Below are 22,881 nucleotides of genomic sequence, written 5' to 3'. Positions count from 1 at the left end.
GCTAAATTATAACCTTTACATATGGCTATGTATTATTGTTTCTTCATACTGTGTCTGTATTTAATCTTTTTTATGGAACCTGTTGCGCCTATTTATGAAATAATAAATATAGGTGTTTGTAAGTAAATTTGTTAGCATTTTAAAGAGATTTCTTTGATGCTTTAACTTTTGCTGGCACAAATTGTTCACAACTGATGTAAATACTTTATTTAGTTTTTACAGTGACATATGTAACACCAAACCTGCTTTACCGGCAGAAAATGAAGGTAACCAATACTTATTTCTGTATTTCTTTGGTTGTTAAGGAAAATAAAATATTTTAAGTAATTCCCTTTTTAAAGCATTGTAGCAAGAAGTTGCCCAAAACTAAGACCTGAGCCAACAAAACTAGCTGAATAAAAGCGCATAGTGCTGCTTCTTGAAACTTTATCAGTTTTGGTTGGTTAGTCAAGTGGAATAAAAATATTACCAACAGAAATGTTACCAAATATGCTTCAGCCATTTTATTATACATGAAAAAGGTCCTACAGAGTTTTAGGGAGTATATCACAAATACATCCTAAAATGAAAGGTAAGTTCAACAGCCACAGGGAAAGGGATTAAAAAAAAAATTAAAAAGGTATTTTGTCGATATTTTGGATCAGGGATATTTCTGAAGGACTTCATCCTAAATGCTTGTCCAATTAATGGAGGGTACCACTGATTTGTATTTTCTATGAGAAAGAAAGAAAGCAACTCAGATAAAACACACATTATGCGACGCCATTGATTAAAAAAAAAAAAAAAACAGCTAGAAACAAAGGTATGCTTGCTTTGGAATGATTTGAGGCAATGTACAATCGAAATCACTTGGCATGTAATAACTAATAAATAATGCAAATCAGATGTGATTACTCAAATGACTGTAGCTGAGAGCTCTAATTTTCCTGTCTTGAAACTGTATGAGAACTCGTGATTAAATTCACAGTTTATTGTTTGTCTGTTTAGTACTTTAGAAATATACCAGCACTACTAATTACCCAATGTCTTCTATTTATTATATTATAGTAAACTACATTTTCCACTCATATTAATTCTAAAGTGAGAAGATAATTACGGGGGATGAGAAAAAACAGCTTTGATTTTGACAGGCAGTTTTCCTTTTTCTTTTACAGAAAAGAACTGTGTTATCTCCATTTCTTTTAGAGCAGGTGCGCAGTCACATAAAGTTGTTAATTTCAGTATCCAAGCAGAGTTCAAAATACAAGAAAACTTTAATGTAAATAAATAAAAAAATACATCATGAATAAAATACTTATTCTGTATGAACCTCTGGCTAGTTGGTGTCTCTCCATCTGTAAGAAGGGAAACCTGCGGTGTGTTTATCGTGCAGCACCTTACCCGTCCGGTGCTTCGAGTGTGGTTTTGTGCCTGGGCTCTGTTCAGATGGGGCAGCTATGGTGGAAGAGCAGCAGTTTTGGCCAGAGTTGTATTGAAGCCACTTCCTTCCAAAGGAAAGATCCAACTTCAACATGTAAATGTCAGTTCCTTGTGTCTGACCTTGGGAAAAAGCAACGGTTGCTGGCCAAGGACAATCTGCTGTTTGTTTTCAGCTGTATATTGCCAGATACACACGGTCAAAAGATGGAGCCGAGAAGGTTGAGATCCTTTTGTAAGCAGGTTAAACTCCTCTGGAGTTCATGAACACGTGCCCTGTCCTTCCGTGAAGCGCTGTGGCTGTGGCGCCACAGTAACACATATACCCAAGTCACTGGTTGTGAGTCACCATCTGTCGTAACGAGGATAACGAGAAAGCACACAGGAACAAAACAACCTACACACTGAAGCAACGCAGTAACAGCAAGTAAATATGTCAAAGATATCTGACAAAGTGACAGAAACCAAGGGAAATAATGTCTTCTATTAATTGAAATGATTTTTTTAAAAATTATTTTTAAAAAGTGATAGGCAAAATGCAAGGTTAGCAATATATGCAGCCTGCAAGATGTAAATCCCCTTTGGTTGCAGCAAGGTAAGCAGAGGTTTTGAAAAGGAAAGGCTTTTTGAATTTACTGCTGCTCCTGGTGTGCCCCATTCTGGCAACACAAGTCCCGATATCTCTATCATCAAACTCGCAGAGGTTCAAGCAGAAATCCCATCCAGCTGCTGCCTTTGACCCAAAGAAGCTCTTCAAAGGGACCTGCTATAGGATTTTTCCCCCCACATTCATCCCCAGGCAGTAAGTAATGTATTCATGGAGGGCCCCAGCCATTCACAATGAAACTCAATATATTCGTGCCCACCTCTCTCTCACCAAATACCAGCTCCTGATTCCAGTGGTTCCTGTGCCAAATATTCCCTGTGAGGTTCCTCTGTAAACAGAAAACCCAACAACAAAAGAGCTCATTACTGGAAGGTAAAACACGCTCTTACCACCTTCCTCAACCTTCTGAGACTTCATCTCAACCTCAACTACCATCTCGAAGTCTGTATCTGCCTCTTTCTTACCTGATCCTGTAAACATGGCAGATCCACAGGGATGTCTTTCTGTGCTCTGAGGAAACAGAGCAGGTAAAAATCCTTATTTTGAATGCACTGTGAGAAATAGCTAAAGAGCTGTATGTAACCCATACAGGAGTTACCCCCCAGAAATCGCATTGATTAGTAGGTATAGAGATAGATAGATAGATACATAGATAGATAGATAGACAGACAGATAGATAGATAGATAGACAGATAGAGATGATAAACAGCCATTGCCCTGTTAATTATTTATCTGGTTTCTCCAAGTCCTTTTGCATTTAAATAAAATTTTACTTAATGGGCATAGCAGTGTGCTAGCAGTGCTGCAGAAGGTGCTGAGCACCTCGGAGAACACAAGGTGCTTTGTGTCAGGTCTCAGAGACAGCATTTGCTTTCCTTTGAAAAGTCATGTATTTTATTATCACCCAGCAGCACATTAAATCGCAACTCAAATGTAGTTCTTCTTCCACCAACAACAGGACAAGTGAGAACAATGACTTGTAACATTTCAGAGTCTGTCACAGTTACTGTCTAATTAGAGTAACTCACCAGCAAATGTGCATCTGCATGGATCCTGTGACTGTCATCATTTCACATTCTATTAAGGGCTTGCTGCGATAGACACTTTACAAAGAAATTTCATTCAGGCTAATACCAAGCTGGCAAACACGTAATTGGCTAGAAAACAAAATAGGAGAGGGGAAAAAAAAAAAAAAAAAAAAAAAAAAAAAAGGAAAAGAAAAGGAAACCTTCCTATTTGGAAAACAAGCTGTGTGCAAAAATCCACAGTATACTGCAAAGAAGATCCTTACCCTCTGACAATTGTGTGTTTACAAGGAGTCTGAGCATAATTGCTCCGATGGGCTGTCAGGGAAAAGATTAATTTGGCAAAGATTAGTATTGACTTGCTGTTTATTAAGGCTTTTAAACAGCTGTATCTGGCAACATTCCTGTAAGTGCCTGTCATGTCTGAAAATGAGGCTCACACCCGGGTGCTTGCCAGCTGTTGCTAAACAATCTTACCACTTTGAGTATCTTTCTCCAGGCCAAACAGCAAGAGCAAAGTATTGCCAAATGAGTCTCTCCCATCCCATCACTTTTCAGGGGATCTGAGAGCTCAGATGTCAGCCGAAGGCTCGATCGCAGCTGCTGGCAGGGTGGGTAGAGAGGTGCTACACCAACCTGTCCCCCGTGCCAAGGGGAGGGTGCTGCTCTAAGTCACCTCGCCAATACAGAAAGCCACAACTGCTGCAAGGGGAAGGGGTTTTAAACCCCTAAGCACTCATGATCAAAGTTGGATAGGAGGCAGAACTCCAGAGCAAGCGGTTCATCCCCCCGGGCTCTGACGGCTAAAGCCAACAGGCTAGGAGGGTGTGTGAGAGTATAGTAGACACCATTAATCTTTATAAAATGAGCCAACAGTTTCTTCTGTGATTTTTTTTTCCTCAGACTGATGATAAACAAAACTCGTAAAAGCCATGAGCACAAAATACTCTGGGTCAGTGGAAACCTGTAAAAGGGAAGACGTCAGCTGTTATTTTTGTTACCTTACATAAAACATTTCAGCTTGCATTGTAGGCTTTAGTAGCTAGCTCAGAAACAAATAATACCAATAGAAAGAAGGATAAACGGCTGCAGCTAAATGCCAATACAAATAGTCATGTGTTACAATTAAAGTTGATTTGGCCTTTCCAATAGAAGTCTGATTTTCTGGGATTAATCTCGACCTTTTCAAGTTGCATCAGGCTGAAATAAGTTGTCAGAACAGATGTGAATTCTGTTTGCAGAGAACAGTTGTAATCCAGTAACCCTTAGAACATCAGCATTTTCCAGACCACCAGCCAGCTGAATAGTGGGGATGGGGATGGCAGATACCGAGCACACACAGCAGGCAGAACGAGAGGACTCACAGCCATGTCCAGAGGCTGGAAGTTTAGGTCAGAAAATTTCAAACTGGAAACAAAGTACTTTTCCTTTTAACTCTGAATTTACCAAGCAACACATTGGATGAACAACCACTTGGAAAAGGAAAAAATGTTAGATCAAGGATGAATACCTTTTTAAAACATGTTCTTTAGCTAAGTCAAATATATAAGTGGGTGATATTCCATGTACCACTGTTTCACAGAAGTTTCTGAAGGCTCCAAGAATCACACATTTCAGATGCTGCTCTAAATTAGCTTTCTAAGAAGTTTTGCCTTACCATCTGCACAGCTTCAGTATTAAAAAAAAAAAAAAAAGACAACCTCTAGTGCCTCTAGTGAATATTCAGGCTTCTCACACCTTGATACTCAGAATTAAAAACTTTCCAGCTCTATGCCCAGCATAGATGCTGATCTTGGTGCTCCCGAAGTGCCATGTTTCAGTGGAAACTTTCTCAAGGAAGTCCAAAGCCTTTCCAAGAGGGTCTGGGGATGGGGGCAGAGGGGCTACTCACCTTACCACACTAGCACAGCAATTGTGGCACTGTACGCCCACTGCAGACACAAAGCCTGCTTGCTTTTGCAGTACCGGATTTCTTCACAATGAAACACTTGGATTCATGCTTTTTCCACTAGTGCAGTCATATTGTTAAATACTTGAAGATGCAAGAGAGATTTTCCCTGCTGTCTGTATAACACAGCTTAGATAGCAACAACAAAGTTCCAAAGTTCATTCAAAAGCATGTCATCATTTGAATAAATAAGGCTATCTGATGCTCTAATTAGAAGCATAAGCCTTCATGTTTTGATATCTACTTCTGCTCAGTGTTCTGAAATAATGAGCTGAGCTTCTCCACTCTTCTGGCATACAATAATGTGTTACATGGTTTTATTAAAGAGATGAATATGAAAGAAGGTAAGTGATACGCCCAGGGACATAGAGTAATTTAGAGGAAGAGTAGCTGGGATCTGAGAGTTTTGAAAAAGAACCTTCTGCTTTAGTTGTAACTAAAGTTGAACAACTGTGAAGCAGTGCTCAGATCCACAAGGACAGCTTTAACTCAGGTGAGATTTTACAAATAATAAATAGGGGGAGGTTTCCAGATTTTATTTGTCTTTAGTAGTTTTCTACTCTTAAGTCATATGTGTACAGCTGAGTGCTATTTTCAAACTTAACTGTAAATTAACTTTAAAAAGACTAAAATAACAAGAGAGAGATGCCTGAGTAATCTCGGGTCTCGTGTTGCTGGAATTTTTGATTGAAATTTCAAAGCTCATGAGATGGGCATTTTAACTACACTGTTCACATCCCTCAAACATCTTTATTTCTCTCTCTTTTTGCAGAATTTCTCCCCAGAATTCAGCAAAGTCCTTAATCTGTCTGACTTTCTGCATCAGATTTAACAAAGCATCATACATACACATATATCTGCACACCCAGGAGACTCATAGGACACAGGAGAGACTCATGACAGCTGAACGGGACTGTTCTGCATCTGAGTCCACAGCAGAAGTTTGCCTCTGCAAACAGGTTGGAAGAAGTCATACAACGAGGTCCTGGCAGGAAGGTCAAGCACCTGCAGTACCTGGGTGATAGATCTTCAAGGCTCGGTATTGCTAAACTCTCAAGAAATAATTTTTTGAGAACAATTTGATCAAAAGCCAGAAACAGGCTATCCTGTCTTCTTGTACAGTTGTCATGTTTGGACTGGGAAGGAACCTGAGCCCAGCAGTGGGAACCTTTCCAAAAGTGATCCCAGTACAAGGAAAACATTTACATACTGGAGTGAATCCAGGGGAGATCACCACAATGGTCAAGGGGCTGAAATAGATGAGAGTGCTGGATCTGGTTAATCTCAAGGAGAGGAATCCGAAGGGAGCTGTTACTGCAGTCTGTAACTCCCTGCTGGGTCTGTATAGAGCAGACCGAGCCCAAATATTTTTGGAGGCATACATGGAGGACAAGAGACAACAGCCAAAACTTGCAATAAGGAAAGTTCTGATTACATTATAGGAAAAGAAATCACCAGGGGGTAGGCTGGAAAAACTGAAACAGGAGCCCAGAGAGGCTGTGGGATCTCCATCCTTGCAAATATACAAAATTCAACTGGACAGCCCTGAACAGCCCTGTCTTAAGTTGCATTGGTTCTGGGGCTAGGGCAGACCAGAAAACCTCCAGAGATTCAGTCTAGGCTAGTCTGATTCTGTCTCACATCAAATCCCCTACACATGGGATAGAAAGGAAGCCCAGCAGATCATGGTGATTTGGCCTCAAATTGGGAAAGGGAGTGCGAAAGTCTTTGTTGGTTATTTCCTATTACACACCTCATGTACTGCCGTAAATTGTACTATTTTAAACTGAGGTTTCACAGTCTGGTTTTACATGTGCAGAAAAAGCAAAAGTGAATGTTGTTTGTATCCAAGTGTCCTGTTTATTTAAGGGAAGAAAAACCTCCCAAGCAAATCATAAACCCTAACGCACTGATTGCTTTCCTGAAATTAATTTAGTTTGCATTATTGGGAGTGCAACTGTCATGAAAAGACCAGCGAGAGTGTATTGGTTGCCAAAGCAAAGCTGACTGGTTAAAGCTTGGACTCCGGGGAACAAGGCCTCAGATAAATGAAGGGAAAACTACAGAGTTTTCTGTTTTCTGGAGGGTTTGGAATTTTTGTTTTGTTTTGTTTTTCAACATATAGCACTCAAAAGAAGTGTCTGGGGGCATCGATACGTGACTTTACATTTTAATGCTTTTTCTCCACCAGATGGTTTAGATAAAAACCTATTCATTTCATACCAAAAAAAATGTCTATTTTTAACATTTTTGCCTCAAGGCTTGGATTTAAATATTTTATTTCAGAAGTGAAGAAATTTTCACCAGTGTCTAACACTTTAATCATCATAATTCTTACGATCAAATAAGATTCATAGCAGAATGTGATAAGTCCCCTAAAAGAATTTACATCCAAAAAAGTGTATTAAAATTACTGCACAAATTTGATTTATGCATCTTTTCATACAACTTTTATGTGTTTGCAATTTTCCATGAGCTTAGTTATGATAGTTTCAAGCTCTGCAAAACTAGTGTATATTTTCTGTCAAACATAATGATGCAGACCCTTTATCTTCCTTTTTTTTTTTTTGTCTTGATATCATTACTTTGGAGAATACATTCAATGTGCGAAAACTGGAGAGGGTTCACTACTGGAAAACTTAATTGCTATTACAGGCAAATCCATTCCCATCTGTGGAGACAGGGAATTCCCCCTAGCAATGAAGATAATGTGGCTCTGCTATGCACATGCCAAGGGAATGTTAGGAAGCCGTACACGAGTAATTTTAATTCTGTGAGGTCTTTCTTTACCATTCAAAGAGCTCATTTGGAACCAAGCAGAGCAGGACACAGGAAACACCAGAATCTCTTTATTAACATGGTCATCACCGTGGATCTAGAACAGACACTATCTGCCATTTTGTCTTATTTCAGCAGAACTGTCTGAGTGCTCCGGGGTGTCCACCACCCAACCCACGGGTCATGCAGGTCATTAGGACAATGCTAGCACCCAGTGGGGGCACACTGATAGGGACCTGACCACACTGGCCTCCCTCTCCTGTCAGAGAAGGATCAGCACCTCCAAGGTACATACCACGTAGGACAAAACTCCTCTCTCCCTTGCCTACTTGGCAAGGCTAAAAAACACTGTCTACCCTATACTAGGAAGTAATTCTGCCCATTAAGAGTTGATCAGCTAATTGAACAAGTGCAGGGGACCAAAGCTCCTACAGCTGCATGAAGTTCAGGAGTTTCACTTACAACAAAATGTACTGTCTTCTCCTGAACTGCACCTCATGACCAGTAACTCAGCAATTCACACACCAGGAGTTAGGTGGCTGAACGCATATTTAGACCCTGACACGTATTTAGCAAGTTAAATGAATTAACTGTTAACACAGAAATTTAAAACAAACCTTACATGTTTACCTGTATTAGGTACTTCAGCTGCTTTGCCAGAAAAATTGTTGGCAAGTAGCTATGGAAAGAAAGAAGGTCACGGAGTCAAAAGCAAAAGAAAGGGGAAAAGGAAGGTAACAACATCCCTATGTGTCTTCAAGATGCAGGTTTGCGCAGTATATCGCATTCTGTTGGACATTCAGAGAACCAGAGCATATGTAAATAGAAACCACTCCAAAGAACAAAACTCTCCATGCAATGAGGAGATTTCCAGTCATGAGTATATTGCTTGCAGGATTTACACCACAGGGGCAATACATTGACAGACTGTGACTTCATACATACATCACTGTGTTATTATAGCTGTTAGGATGTTCAGGAGGTTGTAATTATTGAGCATCAGGGTGTGTAAGCTCCCTGCGTGGTGCTGCCAAGGCTAATCCATGTCAGTGCCTGAAGGCAATGGTGGAAAATAAAACATTTCAATGAACAGCATCAGGCAAAATCTAAGCCAGGCCAAGACAGCCACAAGGCCCTGTGATATGAAACAAAAGGAAACATACTCCATGGATCAGAAATAACTGCAGATCCAAGGCTTATTTTTGTGGTGCACCTCCTGCATCAAGAGTAAAATTTCGATAGCAAAATGGCAAATGGGCGTGTTGTGTTGTTGTGTTGTTTTGTTTGTTTTTTTCCTCCCAAAATAATCCAAATATATCAGCACATCACTTACAACCATGGCTTGTAGCTGGGGCACAGGCATTTGCATCCATGGGCACCAAGGGCTGGATGAGAGATCTCCACCACGGAGTGATTGTTACACCAGAAGAGGGTAACTGTCCCCTCTGATGCTCCTCACTGGACTGTGAGATGTGGATCCATTTCCCCATGTCAGAAGTTAGAGAACTGCTTTAATAGTTACATCTTCAGCTTTCTATCTGATGGCAGATAAATGTTACGCTTTATTTCCTTTTAGGTCAGAGCCCATCTCTTCCTCAGTGCCTCTGCTCCACCAAAACACCTTGGCCCTGCTCCCTGCCCTCCCAGAGACCAGTCCCAGGAGCACGGCAAACATCTGCACTATGGGAGATACATCTTACAAGCTGGTAAGGAGTCTAATAATTGCCTTGGGGGATTTCCACACCCAGCAATGCTATATCAACATGCCAACACAGCAGCAGGCGGGCAGGCAAAGGTACCAAGCTACCTCTTCCGCAGCATTTTTCTGCCCTTATCTCCACTCTCCTCTCTGTGCTTTGAAGTGAACTGAAGCTGGGTCGTCAGCCATTGCCAACTATTTCAATCACATCTGAAAAACTGATCATTGTATGACACACAGGCTGCCCAGGGAGGCTGTGGAGTCTCCTTCTCTGGAGACATTCAAAACCCGCCTGGACACATTCCTGTGTAGCCTCACCTAGGTGTTCCTGCTCCGGCAGGGGGATTGGACTAGATGATCTTTTGAGGTCCCTTCCAATCCCTAACATTCTGTGATTCTGTGATTCTATGACACAAAACTTCTGAGATAGAGTAAGAACCATTTCCATGGCTGGGATTGTATAGAATTGTATTAAAATTGTATGGAAGTTTTTCTACCTATTGCTTTGGGGAGCATACCTTCCCCTCATGATCTAAGAAAACAAAGTGTCATCATAGCGACAAATAATCACGACTATGATTTTGTCATAATGAATATTTGTACCAGATTCTAAAATAATAATGTGCATCTAGTCAGGGAAAATGGATGCAAAGCATGATATGAGTGCCCTCAAAGAGCTATGACTTGAATTACAATGAACCATTCATGAATAAGCTGTATATCAAGAAACAGCTAGTTCATCTCTCTGAACATCAGACTCATGGTGCATGTTTTCAAAGAGAAAAAAAAAATTAATTGTATGAATAATTTGTTGCAATTGATTTGCCTGCATTGGTTACTTTCCAAAAATCTCGAGATTTTCGTGCCTTTCCCAAAATGAATCAGAAAATTTCCTCTTGAGAGACACATGCAAGTCAAAAAGCCTAAGAAGCTGTTCCTCCAGTAAGACCTGACCTTCTATCATTAAGACTAAAGGAACTTTTGTCATTGTTTTGAATAGAACTGAATTTAAAAGTAGAAAAACAGTTTAGATTGTAGAAACATATAAATGAAGCCAAGCACAGAATGGTGTTGAATTAATGCTTTAATTCCATGCCATGCTGTTTTTCAAAAGAGAAAACAGATAAAATAGGTAAAGGCACAGAAGCAAGCACTTAAAATGAATTAAGTTGTACTTCAAGAGGGGGTTGAAATTCCCCTTTGTCCTCAAAACAGAGTCTTCTTTCCGTGTCCTCAGACAAGCCAGAGATTTAATTTGCCTCACACAAAGGAAGTGCTCCCAAAGGAATAAGCATCCAATTTGCAATATGACGTGTGAATGCTCTACCTGCTTTGGGCCATGCAGAGAACCTACTTTTCTCCTGAGGACACTGCTGCAGCAAGGTCTCCAAGGGGATTTAAAAAATTACAGCCTGAGATGACTTCTGGATAAGAGCAAGTATGGCTTGATCAGCGGTAAATAAAACCCCACAGGTAAATAAACTGTATTCCCCTTCAGCACATCTTTAGGATTTAAAGGCTGTATCACCAGTGCCAAATAACTTAATTCACCGATTCACTCTTAGGCCCTGATATCTGTGTTGCTTAAGTGGTAGCTCAGTCCCAGGGTCTCTCTAGGAGTGAAGCTCCCCTTCACCCCAGGCTTGTGTGTGGTTTTAAGCCCATTTCCCTACGGAAACCCCTGAGTTTTGTCCCTGAGGACAGGTGAGATGGCACCAGCCCTACACAGTACCCCAGGACTACCCCCGCATGCCCATCACCCCCAAGGAGCCTGCTCCTACACCCGCACGCAGCCGCCCTTTCCTGATGTACGCTCCAGGGGGCTACAAAATGTCCATCATGGGTTTTGAGAAAAAAAAAAAACACCACCACCACTTCACAAACACTGGTCTGCGCGTTGGGCCTCCAGATTACTGTGGGAGAGCCCAGGACATGGAGCTGAGGGTAGAGTTGCAGCCACCCTGCCCAAGGTGAGGCTGGCCCTGGTCTGGGGGGTGCCGGACCACACTAAACTGCTTGGTCTGGAGGCCTGAGGTGGCTCCTTGCAGTGTGTGCCTTCAACTACGGCACAGCTAAAGAAACATATCCACCCCTTGCACCTTTTCTGTGCCTCACTCAGTGAATCCCCAGGACCAAATGCCTGTGCAGATACACCGGCCAGCACCAGCCCAGTGAGCAAGGCTTCAGTCACATGGCAGTGCTGGTCTTTGCATACCATGCAGGAAAGACTGCTGAATTTTTTCTTGCTCATTCAGTTATGCTCAGATCCCTGTCTATTCTGGAACTACAAGTAGGAAAAAATACTTCACAGAAAGGGTTGTGAAGCAGTGGGACAGGCTGCCCAGGGAAGTGGTGGAGTCACCATCCCTGGAGATGTTTAAAAGGTACGTAGACAAGGTTCTTAGGGACATGGTTTAGTGCTAGAGTTAGGTTATGGTTGAACTCGATGATCGTGAGGGTCTCTTCCAACCAGAATGATTCTGTGATTCTACAATTCTATGTACATACACGAGGAAGAGAATTTTAATTTCAATTTTGAGTTTCCAAGCTCTCTCTCTGAGACAGTAAAAATCATTTTGCAAATGCAATAGAACTTTTTTAACGTAGCTTGTGCCAAACATATTGTACAAACTAAAGCAAACCCTTAATGGAATAAAATAAAACAGCTAATGGGAGAATATAATAGATAAAAGGTGAGACTAAGCATTTGACAGTTTCCCACTGCTGAGTATTATTATCGGTAGTACTATATTCAGCCATGTGAATTATCATCATGAGCTACACTTCATCTTATAATATGAAAAAGGCCATGTTTGAAAATTCTGATCAACATAAATTATGCAGTTCATAAGTAATTTCTAATTTATGTTTTGATTCATTTTGTGACTCACAGCTATAGCGATATCTCAAAGCCAAAGCACTGAAGAGTCTGCTGTATGCCAACCAGCAACACAGCAACTGTGCAAGCAGCAAATGGAGTGAGGTGGCCACGGAGGCCATTCCAGCACCCTGCTGCATGGGCTCATGTCACAGGAGCCAGACCTAGAGCTGACCGGGAGGTGAAAAGGTTTGCTACTGAGTCATAATCTTGTCATTGCCCATAGATGTTCAAATAAAAGCAGGAGAGTTGATACTCTTTGGGGATGGTGCATGTTATCTGTACACCAGACAGGCATGGATGGAGTGATCTGAGAAGATGATCGCTTGGGAGCAGTGACCATCCCTCTCTTTTTGGATGAAACCAAGTGGTTTAATTGTTGCTCACGGCTGAATATCACAGCATACAACTCCAAGTGATACTCTCCTGACAATGGGTTTCTTTTTAGCCTCCACACCTAGGATAGGTGGCAATACCACAGGCCTTTTTTATCTTCAAGCCATGGAGACTTAGCCCAAGGCTGAAGAGTAGTCTTTTCCAATACAGAATGAGACAGAGAAGCAGCTGCACAGAGTGACCTACCATCACAGAGCAAGACATTACCATAATAGCAGCCAGATGGTCAGGCTTTGCCTTTATTATCGGAATTATCATTCATATCACAGGAGTGCTGAGATTCCCCAGCCAAGACTAGTACTCGACAGATACATGATAAAATACATCCTTTGTCCTACAGAGGTTCTCATCTAAAATGTTGGGGCAGGTAAAAAGGAAGGAAGAAACAGGTCCACAGAGAAGTTAATGTAGCAGAGCCGGAGAGCTGGTGGGTGCAGGCATCCACCAGACCCAGTGTGTCACGCACCCACCAGCCCCGGTGTCATGCTGCTCTCCTAGCCACACCAACCACCCCACAGCTGCCAGGGCTCACAGCTGTCCCTCCTGTCAGAGACCTCCACAGGCCCCAGCGTGAGAGGTCTCAATCTCTGCCCAGGTGCTTCTGCCCTGCCATAATAAATACTAGCGTTTTTACCAGAGGGCAAAGTGAAGTTTCAACAAGTTAAAAACAGATGTTTGCTAGAAACTTTCCTATCCTGGCCATCCCTGTGTCAAATATGACAAACTAGTTTTGCCAGCATCTCCTTGCTATGTTACTGATAAAAACTGGTTGGTTTTATCTTTGTCCACTCCCACTAGAGGAAAAAATATCTCAGTAGTAGTTAATAAGAGTGTAGAGAAAGATCCACCATCAGATAGCATGTGTGCACTGGTTTTGTTTATTGTAAACCCACAAGGAGTCACATGCCATTTTGGTTTCAGTTTTGCCAAGATTGGAAAAATCAGTTTAACAGAAACAACAAGAACTTACCCACAAAGGTAAAAACCCTGGGGCAAGAGATAACCATATGGGATATTATCAAGGTAGGTACATTTTTCTCTGAAGTTGAGTAAACTCCTAGAACTGATAAAATCTTGCAGCCAGACTTCATTTGATATGAGAAAGCATTTGTGGGAGGAAAGCATCTGTTCATTATCACTCACGGGCTTAATTGTATGTTTCTTATCACCCAGTGGTGTTTTCATACTTACCACATGCACTACCGTATGCCCCGCTTCAAAGAGAATAAAGAATACTGCAGTGCTGAGTGACTTGTTTGAAAAAGGAAGATAGATAGTTTCGAATAACCTGGTTTTCTTCTGAGAAAAGGAAAAGGAGCAAAATCTGGAGAGCGCTGTCTCCTGTAGGAGTTGAGCTGATACCTTGGAGAATAGCAGACTGTTTCGAAAGACCATACGGCTCCGATGAGTTAGTTATCACTCTGCCTAGTGCTCACAGGAGCTAATGTGATTCATTTTTCCCTTGAGACGAAGACTTACTCTTTTGCCTCACTTAAAAATAAAATAAATAAGCAAAACAAGACAATTTGCTATTTCTCTTGAAAAAGCATGTCGCAGCTCAGAGACGAAAGTGAACTAAGGGGGAGAGGCAAAAAGCAGTAGGAATACAGAAAAGAAATAAGAAAGGAGAACAAATTAATGTGAGGGGTGATGATATTCGAGAGATTTTGTTCATTCTTTCTTGCAGTACTTCCCTCCCCTCTGTGCCTGTCACCTCTCACCTCATGCTCTGCTTCCAGACTCAGGTCTGTGGTTTGAGCTCTGGTTTCCACTCAAAAGTCTTCAACATCAGAAAATGGAAAAAAAAAAAAAAAAAAAAAAAAAGAGGCCCACCAAATTCTTTTGAAATTGCTTTTCCTACTTTCCCATTAAAAAAAAAAAAAAATCATTGCAGGGCTGAAGTAGTCCTCTCAGTGTGAGTTTAATTAATTGAAGCAAGAGACTCCCCAGGAACCCTGTCATAATTCTCATCAAAAACATCGTAGTAAGTAACCCCATAGCTATAGATGAAGGATTTTTTCCATTACTGTTTCAATCTCAACCCTTCAGAAATCCTTTTTGTATTTCAGCCATGACTCAGCTGATTTAGATACTTTAATTCTTCTTTTCTTCCTTCATGCTTTCCATATTGTTCTGTATTTCCTAACAATACAGACATGAAACTCACGCTGTGAAAAATGAAAGGTAATCTCTGATAGCTACTTGAAAGCTCAAGTTAAAAATAATCTTGTGGCACAAAGGGCTGCCTTTTCTTGTTCTGAAGATTTATACTCAATACTGGTCACATGCCAAGGAGTTTACGAAGATGTTTATTTCCCCACATATAGCCATCTCAGCGTGCTAGTCTGTTGAACTACACCCAAGAGTAGCCATCCGCTGCACTTCCATGACATATTGTGTTAAAAAAAATAAGCGGACACATTTCAGTGACATCTGAGGATTTCTTCTCCCTAATACTCTAAGAAGCTTAAGTTCCAAGAACTGTTTGTTTATCTAAAACCTCGTTATCACAGACACTGAGAATTAGGTGGTTCGATCTCTCTCCTTTTTTTTTTTCTTAATTTTTAATTGGAAACCCTTAGATTTGGCTGGCCGAGGCAGTAAAATGGAGAATTTTGAACATCCAGCACCTTTGTCTCCTTCCCTGTGGTCTCAGTCCTGCTGTCCCTGTCTGGTCCCAGAGGTCCTTTTTTTGCTCCCCTGCAGGAAGGCACCACCTGCATTTCCTTGTCTCCCTTTCAGCCCCTGCCACAGGCAGCAAGCTGGGCAGAGGACACATAAGCTGGTCTGGGAAACTTCTTTCTCCTCTTTCCTTTCCAGGATTAGTCCACCCCCCAAGCTCACCTTGATCATCAACTTTTAAGTTGCTCTGATTGAAGTTACTACAAATCCATTAGACTTTGGACCCAAGGAAGAAATTCTGTAAAATCTACTGGAGTATCTGCTGCACTCAACACCTTTTTTGTTGAGGTATTGCCTTCATTTTCCTCTTTTCTCTGTCCTCTGGCTGCAACAGGGTGAAGCGTCCTGCACACTGGCTCTTAACATAGAGCTCCATGACCCCAGCTGTGCCCCCTCATCTCCCACATCCTGCTCCCACCAAACATAGCTTCTTCCTGCTGTAACTATCAGAGATAAGTGTCTTTGGGGTAGAGTAAACCCTTCATTTGCCTGGTGGCCCTGGCCCCAGTGGTACTTCTAAGCTCACGATTAAGCTAAGCTCCCCAAACTAGAATGTTATGATCCTTCGCTCCCCGTCTCTGCACGTTTCCTTCATCTGTAAACTAGACCAGCATCATTTACAGGGGTTTGACAGAACTCATATGATTCTGGGTCATTTCAGATCTTTATTAAATCCAAGCAGCTCTGCTATGTTTCCACAGTTCAAATTTTTTAAAAATTGCAGAAAGTATAAAAATGAAGCTTTCAATAGTAGCTTTAGTTGGCTGCAACATAGTTGAAGAATGTTTTCCCATAGTTGTTGACCACAAAAACAATACAGCATATCAAGATACTCATTTAACCAGAAAAAGAGAACACAAAAACATTTATAAATGTCCACTGCAGCCAAGGCACTGTTTCTCTAGGAAATTTAATGTTCACACCCTTTGAATTTTTAATTTTTTGTTTTGCATTTAATTTCCTCTTTGGGGTTATAGCTGGGTGTTTTTTAAACAAGAAAAAAAAAAAAGAAAAAAGAAAAAAGAAAAAAGGAAAAAGAAAAGAAAAGAAAATATGTGGAGTTATTTGATTTGAGAAAGTTATTGATTCTTTGACCATGACCTCCTAAGTTAAGGGGCATTTTTACAATGCCCATTTTCCAGAGCACCCTTTGCTTACCTCATCTAAATACTGCTCTTAGCTATTATCAGCAAAACAGAAAATATTTTCTTCCATTTTTTTTTATGCGTAGTCTGTCACTTCCTTTCATAACTTCAGAATTTAAACTTAGAAAACATTTCTCAGAGTGCTTTTTCTGCCTCCTACCATTCCTCAAAAAGTGAGTATTTATGTGATCTGATCCCTTGCTTACAGTTCTTAGTTCCCAAAGAATGAGGGCAAAAGTTTTGCTCGGGAAACTTTTCCTCTACTTCCCATCAAAGGACAAAATCCAATGGTCACAAATGGTGGTCATCCAAATGATGGATCTTATTTACTTCAGGGACCATGCAGTCCAGCGGGCAGTGCCTCCATCCCATCTGAAAACTCCTCTTCTGGCAGAATAAAGAAGCCTTTCAGGCACCTTTGCTAGTGCTTTGACAGGGGATAAATCCCCACATCTACCACACAAATCTGTTTCTTTATGCTTTTTGGAAACATTATGCAAGTAAGAAAGCAGTTCCCCTGACAGCTACTTATAAGGACTAACTGGAAGCACAGAGAAGCAGTTCTACACTGACATTTAAAGCCACTTTCAGCATTGGGAAAGCACAGTGGGGGGGAGCAGTTGACGCCATCATTATACAGTCAATGTACCAATACCCCCACCAAGGGTATTAACAATTGTATTCTTTTGTATTAAAATAATAGTAAAAGCTATCAAATCAAATGATGAAGGTAAACAAGGAGCTAATCAGGAAGGCAATTTAGTAGTTACAGTATAATTCCCCCCAAACCCCCAGCCTAATTAGTAAAGAAGATAAACGGGTTGACAGATTGCACAGCTAGAAAAACATAAAGCAAAGAAGGTTATAATATTTATTATTATTGTATAAGACAGTGATTAGACCCCCAACCTATGTACAGATCTAATCACCATCCCCTGGAAAGGATAACAGCCAGCTTTGCAAGTCTAGTTTGACAAATTAATCCAAGCCTCATCTAAATAAAGAGATTCGTAGCTTTCAATGAAAAATTAACTCCTTGGCTGTGCAGTGGGGACATCACTGCATGTACTAATGGCATTGCCACCCAGCGACAGTGCTGCACGATGTCTGTGCTCAAGGGTCTGTCAAACAGTACATAGTTTGTTATTGCAGCGAGGGAAAAGAATTAATCACCGAATCACAGAATCACAGAATGTTAGGGATTGGAAGGGATCTCAAAAGATCATCTAGTCCAATCCCCCTGCCAGGGCAGGAACACCTAGGTGAGGTTACACAGGAAGGCGTCCAGGCGGGTTTTGAATGTCTCCAGAGAAGGAGAATCCACAACCTCCCTGGGCAGCCTGTTCCAGTGTTCCGTCACCCTCACTGAGAAGAAGTTTCTTCTCAAATTTAAGTGGAACCTCTTGTGTTCCAGCTTGAACCCATTACCCCTTGTCTTACTGTTGGTTGTCACCGAGAAGAGCCTGGCTCCATCCTTGTGACACCCACCCTTTATATATTTATAAACATTAATGAGGTCGCCCCTCAGTCTCCTCTTCTCCAAGCTAAAGAGACCCAGCTCCCTCAGCCTTTCCTCATAAGGGAGATGCTCCACTCCCTTCATCATCTTCGTGGCCCTGCGCTGGACTCTCTCCAGCAGTTCCTTGTCCTTCTTGAACTGAGGGGCCCAGAACTGGACACAATATTCCAGATGAGGTCTCACCAGGGCAGAGTAGAGGGGTAGGAGAACCTCTCTCGACCTGCTAACCAGCACCCTTCTAATACACCCCAGGATGCCATTGGCCTTCTTGGCCACAAGGGCACAGTGCTGGCTTATGGTCATCCTGCTGTCCACCAGGACCCCCAGGTCCTTTTCTCCTACACTGCTCTCTAATAGGTCATTCCCCAACCTATACTGGAACCTGGGGTTGTTCCTGCCCAGATGTAAGACTCTACACTTTCCCTTGTTATATTTCATTAAATTTTTCCCTGCCCAACTCTCCAGCCTGTCCAGATCCCGCTGGATGGCAGCACAGCCTTCTGGCGTGTCAGCCACTCCTCCCAGCTTGGTGTCATCAGCAAACTTGCTGATAGTACACTCAATTCCCTCATCCAAGTCGTTGATGGATATATTGACTAGTACTGGTCCCAGAACTGACCCTTGAGGCACTCCACTAGATACAGGCCTCCAAACAGACTCCGCCCCATTGACCACGACTCTCTGGCTTCTCTCCTTCAGCCAGTTTGCAGTCCACCTCACTACCCGATCATCCAGTCCACACTTCCTCAGTTTAACCGTGAGGATGCTGTGGGAGACGGTGTCAAATGCTTTACTGAAGTCAAGGTAGACCACACCCACCACTCCGCCATCATCAATCCACCTTGTTATGTTTTCATAAAAGGCTATGAGGTTGGTCAAACACGACTTCCCCTTGGTGAAGCCATGTTGACTGCCCCTGATGACCCTCTTATCCTTGATATGTCTTAAGATGGCACCAAGGATAAGGTGTTCCATCACTTTCCCAGGGATGGAGGTGAGGCTGACTGGTCTGTAGTTGCCCGGGTCCTCCTTCTTGCCCTTTTTGAAGACCAGAGTGACGTTTGCTTTCCTCCAGTCCTCAGGCACCTCTCCCGTTTCCCAAGACTTGGAGAAATTTGTGCGTTTGTGGAGCACTAGTCATCACAGGACATAAAACCTAATCTCAGAATGTAGGCAGTAGTCTACACAGGTGGGTTGATGAAGCTCATCATCCTCTAATCCCTGGCTTTCTTGAAGGACATTCATATAACTCAGAAAGGTTAGGGTGAGGAAATCGCTCGCACTGAGCATCCCACAGTGTAGAAAAAAAAAATCATACAAAAAAGATTTCATCACATATTTATACTACTCATAGCAACATAAGAAAGAAGCAATACGATCAGTGAGACATCGTATAGACACCCATGCATCTGTAAAAAGAAAGAGTGTACAAAACTTGGGGAACTCAGGAAGCCTCAGAAAACCGGTGGAACAAAAACCAAAAAATGCTGAAAAGGAAAACCCAGAAAAACAACAGTGTACTATGTACGTGGAAAAAGGTTTTCTGGTTTGTGTTCTACAGGAGCTGTAAGGATTTCAGTCCCTTTGGTATATTTGAGGAAATGGCATGGCCATTGCCTTCAGGGTCATGGCCCATGTGGCATTCCCTTACAGAATATTAACAAATGTTGTCCATATTATAGCCTTTACTTCATTCACCTCAACATTACTAAAAATATACAGTGATATATCAAGCAAGCACAATTTCTGCTACAGTCCTTTAATGAGGTATGGAGAGAGACCGAGGCAGCAAAGCTCAGCAGCTTGACGGAGTAGGTTCTTACTTTTTATGTGTCTAGACTCCTGAAATGAAAGCCTTCATGTAGAGTCGGGCAGGTAAGCACTCCATGCAATCGCAGGGCAAGTTGTGTGTATCAGAACAGCTTTCACAGCAGTCAGCAGCCCAAGAGAGTTCAGGTTATTACTAGGAGAAGCTGAGGACAGAAGTGGGTCTGAAGTCCTGCCCATCTCCTGTCCTGTGGCACGTGGTTCTGTGCTGCCAAGAGACACTCACCGACTTCCCTGGGTTTTCTCCAAACCTCTTTGTAAAAGCACTCAGGGGGGACCAGTCTCTCTTCTCAGGTGACAGCAGCAGCAGCAGTCTTCTGGTCAGAAAGTGGAAAACAGGAGTTCATTTTCTGTCATTTCCAAAGAGGACATCAACCCATTGTCCCATTCCATGGCACAATGTCCCAACCACCGGACTAAAAGATTTTCCTCAGTAAGAGTAGTGCAGATGGTGCCCCTGAAGTGAAGCTCTAGCTCTGAATGATCATTTTTGTAAAATATGCAGGTGTCCTTGGGATTAGATGGCACTATCACAATATTGAACTTCAGTGTTTACTTTGAAATTAGGTTGGACTGGAAATCTAACCCAATTTTCTACCTACACCTAATCTTCCCTTCCCAAATTGTGCAGAATTCAATGTAACCTTCTTTTTCAATTTTCAGTCTAGATGGTTTTTCCATTTTTGGCCAAAGAGTAGAACTCTTCAAGAGATGCTTTCCCACCCTTCTGGCATTAAAGCCTTTACTGAAGCAACGTAGTGTGCTTGCCATCCTTTGTGCCTGCATCTGAGTGATTTAAAGAAGTGACACTATGTTATTGTCAAGCTGTCTTTTAAACAGCTGGGCTTTACAACAGCACAGAAAAATAGCTGAAGAGAATACAGGCTTTTGTAATACTATGAACACAATATTCAGGAAACAGAAGTTACAAAAGAATCTTCTTTTATTCCAACAGCTAAGTATTTGGCTGAAATTCATATTTGATGGGACTAGATAACTAGCAGCAAGGTAAATACCTTAGGTTACCTTAAGGTAAATACCCAAAACACTATTGCACTTGTGCCATACAAAGATTATATGTGGTGATAACCAGACACAGACACTGAGAGAGGAAAATAAATTCTCATAAAACACTTTCTGGAACTAGTAAATAAAGAAAAGTACAACAGAATTATAAAGATAAAAGTCAAGGAGATTTAAAGGTAGGTTTTCTTACCAGAAAGGGTCTGACTACTGAATCTAAATCATCTCCCAAGTTATGGTTAAGGAAAAGTTATCAGGAAAAATGTTGTAAGCGCACTAAGTCTGGTAAGAGCATCTAAGGCCCATTGGTGCACTTGCAGTGCACTGATAAACATGAAGGAAGAGTTTTGTTGTGGCTAAGGTTGTTCTGCTCTTAGGCTGTTTAAATAAGGCTGCCTCTGGTGCTACTAAATAAATAGACCTGAGTGTGCCATCCACAGTCCTGCTCAAGAATGATACTAATAAACTTACACAGTCTTGTTGAACTAGACTCAAAGATTTGGTAGAGAGAAGATACCACTGTGATGACTCAACCTGTTTCACAAAATCACAGAATGCTAGGGATTGGGCGGGGCCTCAAAAGATCATCTAGTCCAATCCCCCTGCCAGAGCAGGAACACCTAGGTGAGGTTACACAGGAAGGCGTCCAGGCGGGTTTTGAATGTTTCCAGAGAAGCAGACTCCACAATCTCCCTGGGCAGCCTGTTCCAGTGTTCTGCCACCCTCACTATGAAGAAGTTTCTTCTCATATTTAAGTGGAACCTTTTGTGTTCCAGTTTTTACCCACTGTCCCTTGTCTTACCATTGGTTTTCCTGCCTGTGTTGTCCAAGCCTATCTGACTTACACTCCAATGCAGCTGCAGGCGCAGTCCTAAGTGCTGAGCCACGAGCAGATGGCATAGGAGAGATGACTCCAGTACTAATTGCTTATCCCACACAAATATAACAGCTCCTGGCTCTAAGAGGCTCTCTGTGTGCTGGAGAAGGTACCAAAATGGTGGGTTTTCATCTCGTGCCAGACAGTGAAATAAATGTGCTGGACTGGAAGGAAGCGTGTTGTGGGTAGGATTTGACTCAGAGATCGGCATTTAGATACCGGCCATAGGACTTCACTGTGTTGATTGCTGCTTGTAATGAAAAACACTTTAAAGAACGTGTGATCTTAACCAAGATATTTCCCAATGACTTCAGCACAGATTTTGGTAAACAATTAAAGTGTTTAACTGTATGTGTCTTCAACTTCTCAATGCTGGATCTTGTTACGCATTTATATCCAGACCAAAGAATCCTCTATTCTGACCTATTTTCCCCCTGCAGTCAGCTATGGACCATGACCAAAGGCATCCTCCTATCTGCTCCTCTGTGAGCTAAACAGACAGAGCTCTTGCATTCTCTCTCTCTCTCCAAGGTATGTTTACTTGTCCTTTTGTATCTGTCACGGCTGTTCCCTGAATCCTCTCCAAATCGTAAACATTTTCCTCAGGCTGCAGAGAAAACAGTAACACAGGATTGCAGTAATAGTCAGATTCATGCCAAAAGAAGAGGGAATATGATTTTTCAGCTCTTAAGATCACTCTGTTTACAGTCCAAAGATCACATCAGCACCACAGCCCACTGCCACAGAACTAGCACTTGTACTGAGCTGAGCTATTTCTTCACAATTTGGTGACACCCTTTGCAGAAAGAGGGTTAACTTGAGTGATATTGTATTAGTATGTGACTGTCTGAAAAATATTTGCTTACATTGAGCAGCTCACCCCTTCCTCTTCATTGCTCGCTTTTCCCAACAGTCTTCCTGTCATCTGCAAACCCAGTCAGCAATGACAGAAGTATGAAATGGTTCCAAGAGGTATGAAATGGTTCCAGATCCTCTCTCTGCAGAACGAAATAACTGGCCAACATGTTCTCCACATTTGCAAGGAGTGGTTAGTAAGTTTC

The sequence above is a fragment of the Caloenas nicobarica genome, chromosome 2 (genome assembly GCF_036013445.1).
Source record: "Caloenas nicobarica isolate bCalNic1 chromosome 2, bCalNic1.hap1, whole genome shotgun sequence".
NCBI lineage: Eukaryota > Metazoa > Chordata > Aves > Columbiformes > Columbidae > Caloenas > Caloenas nicobarica.
This window is presented reverse-complemented; position numbering follows the sequence as displayed.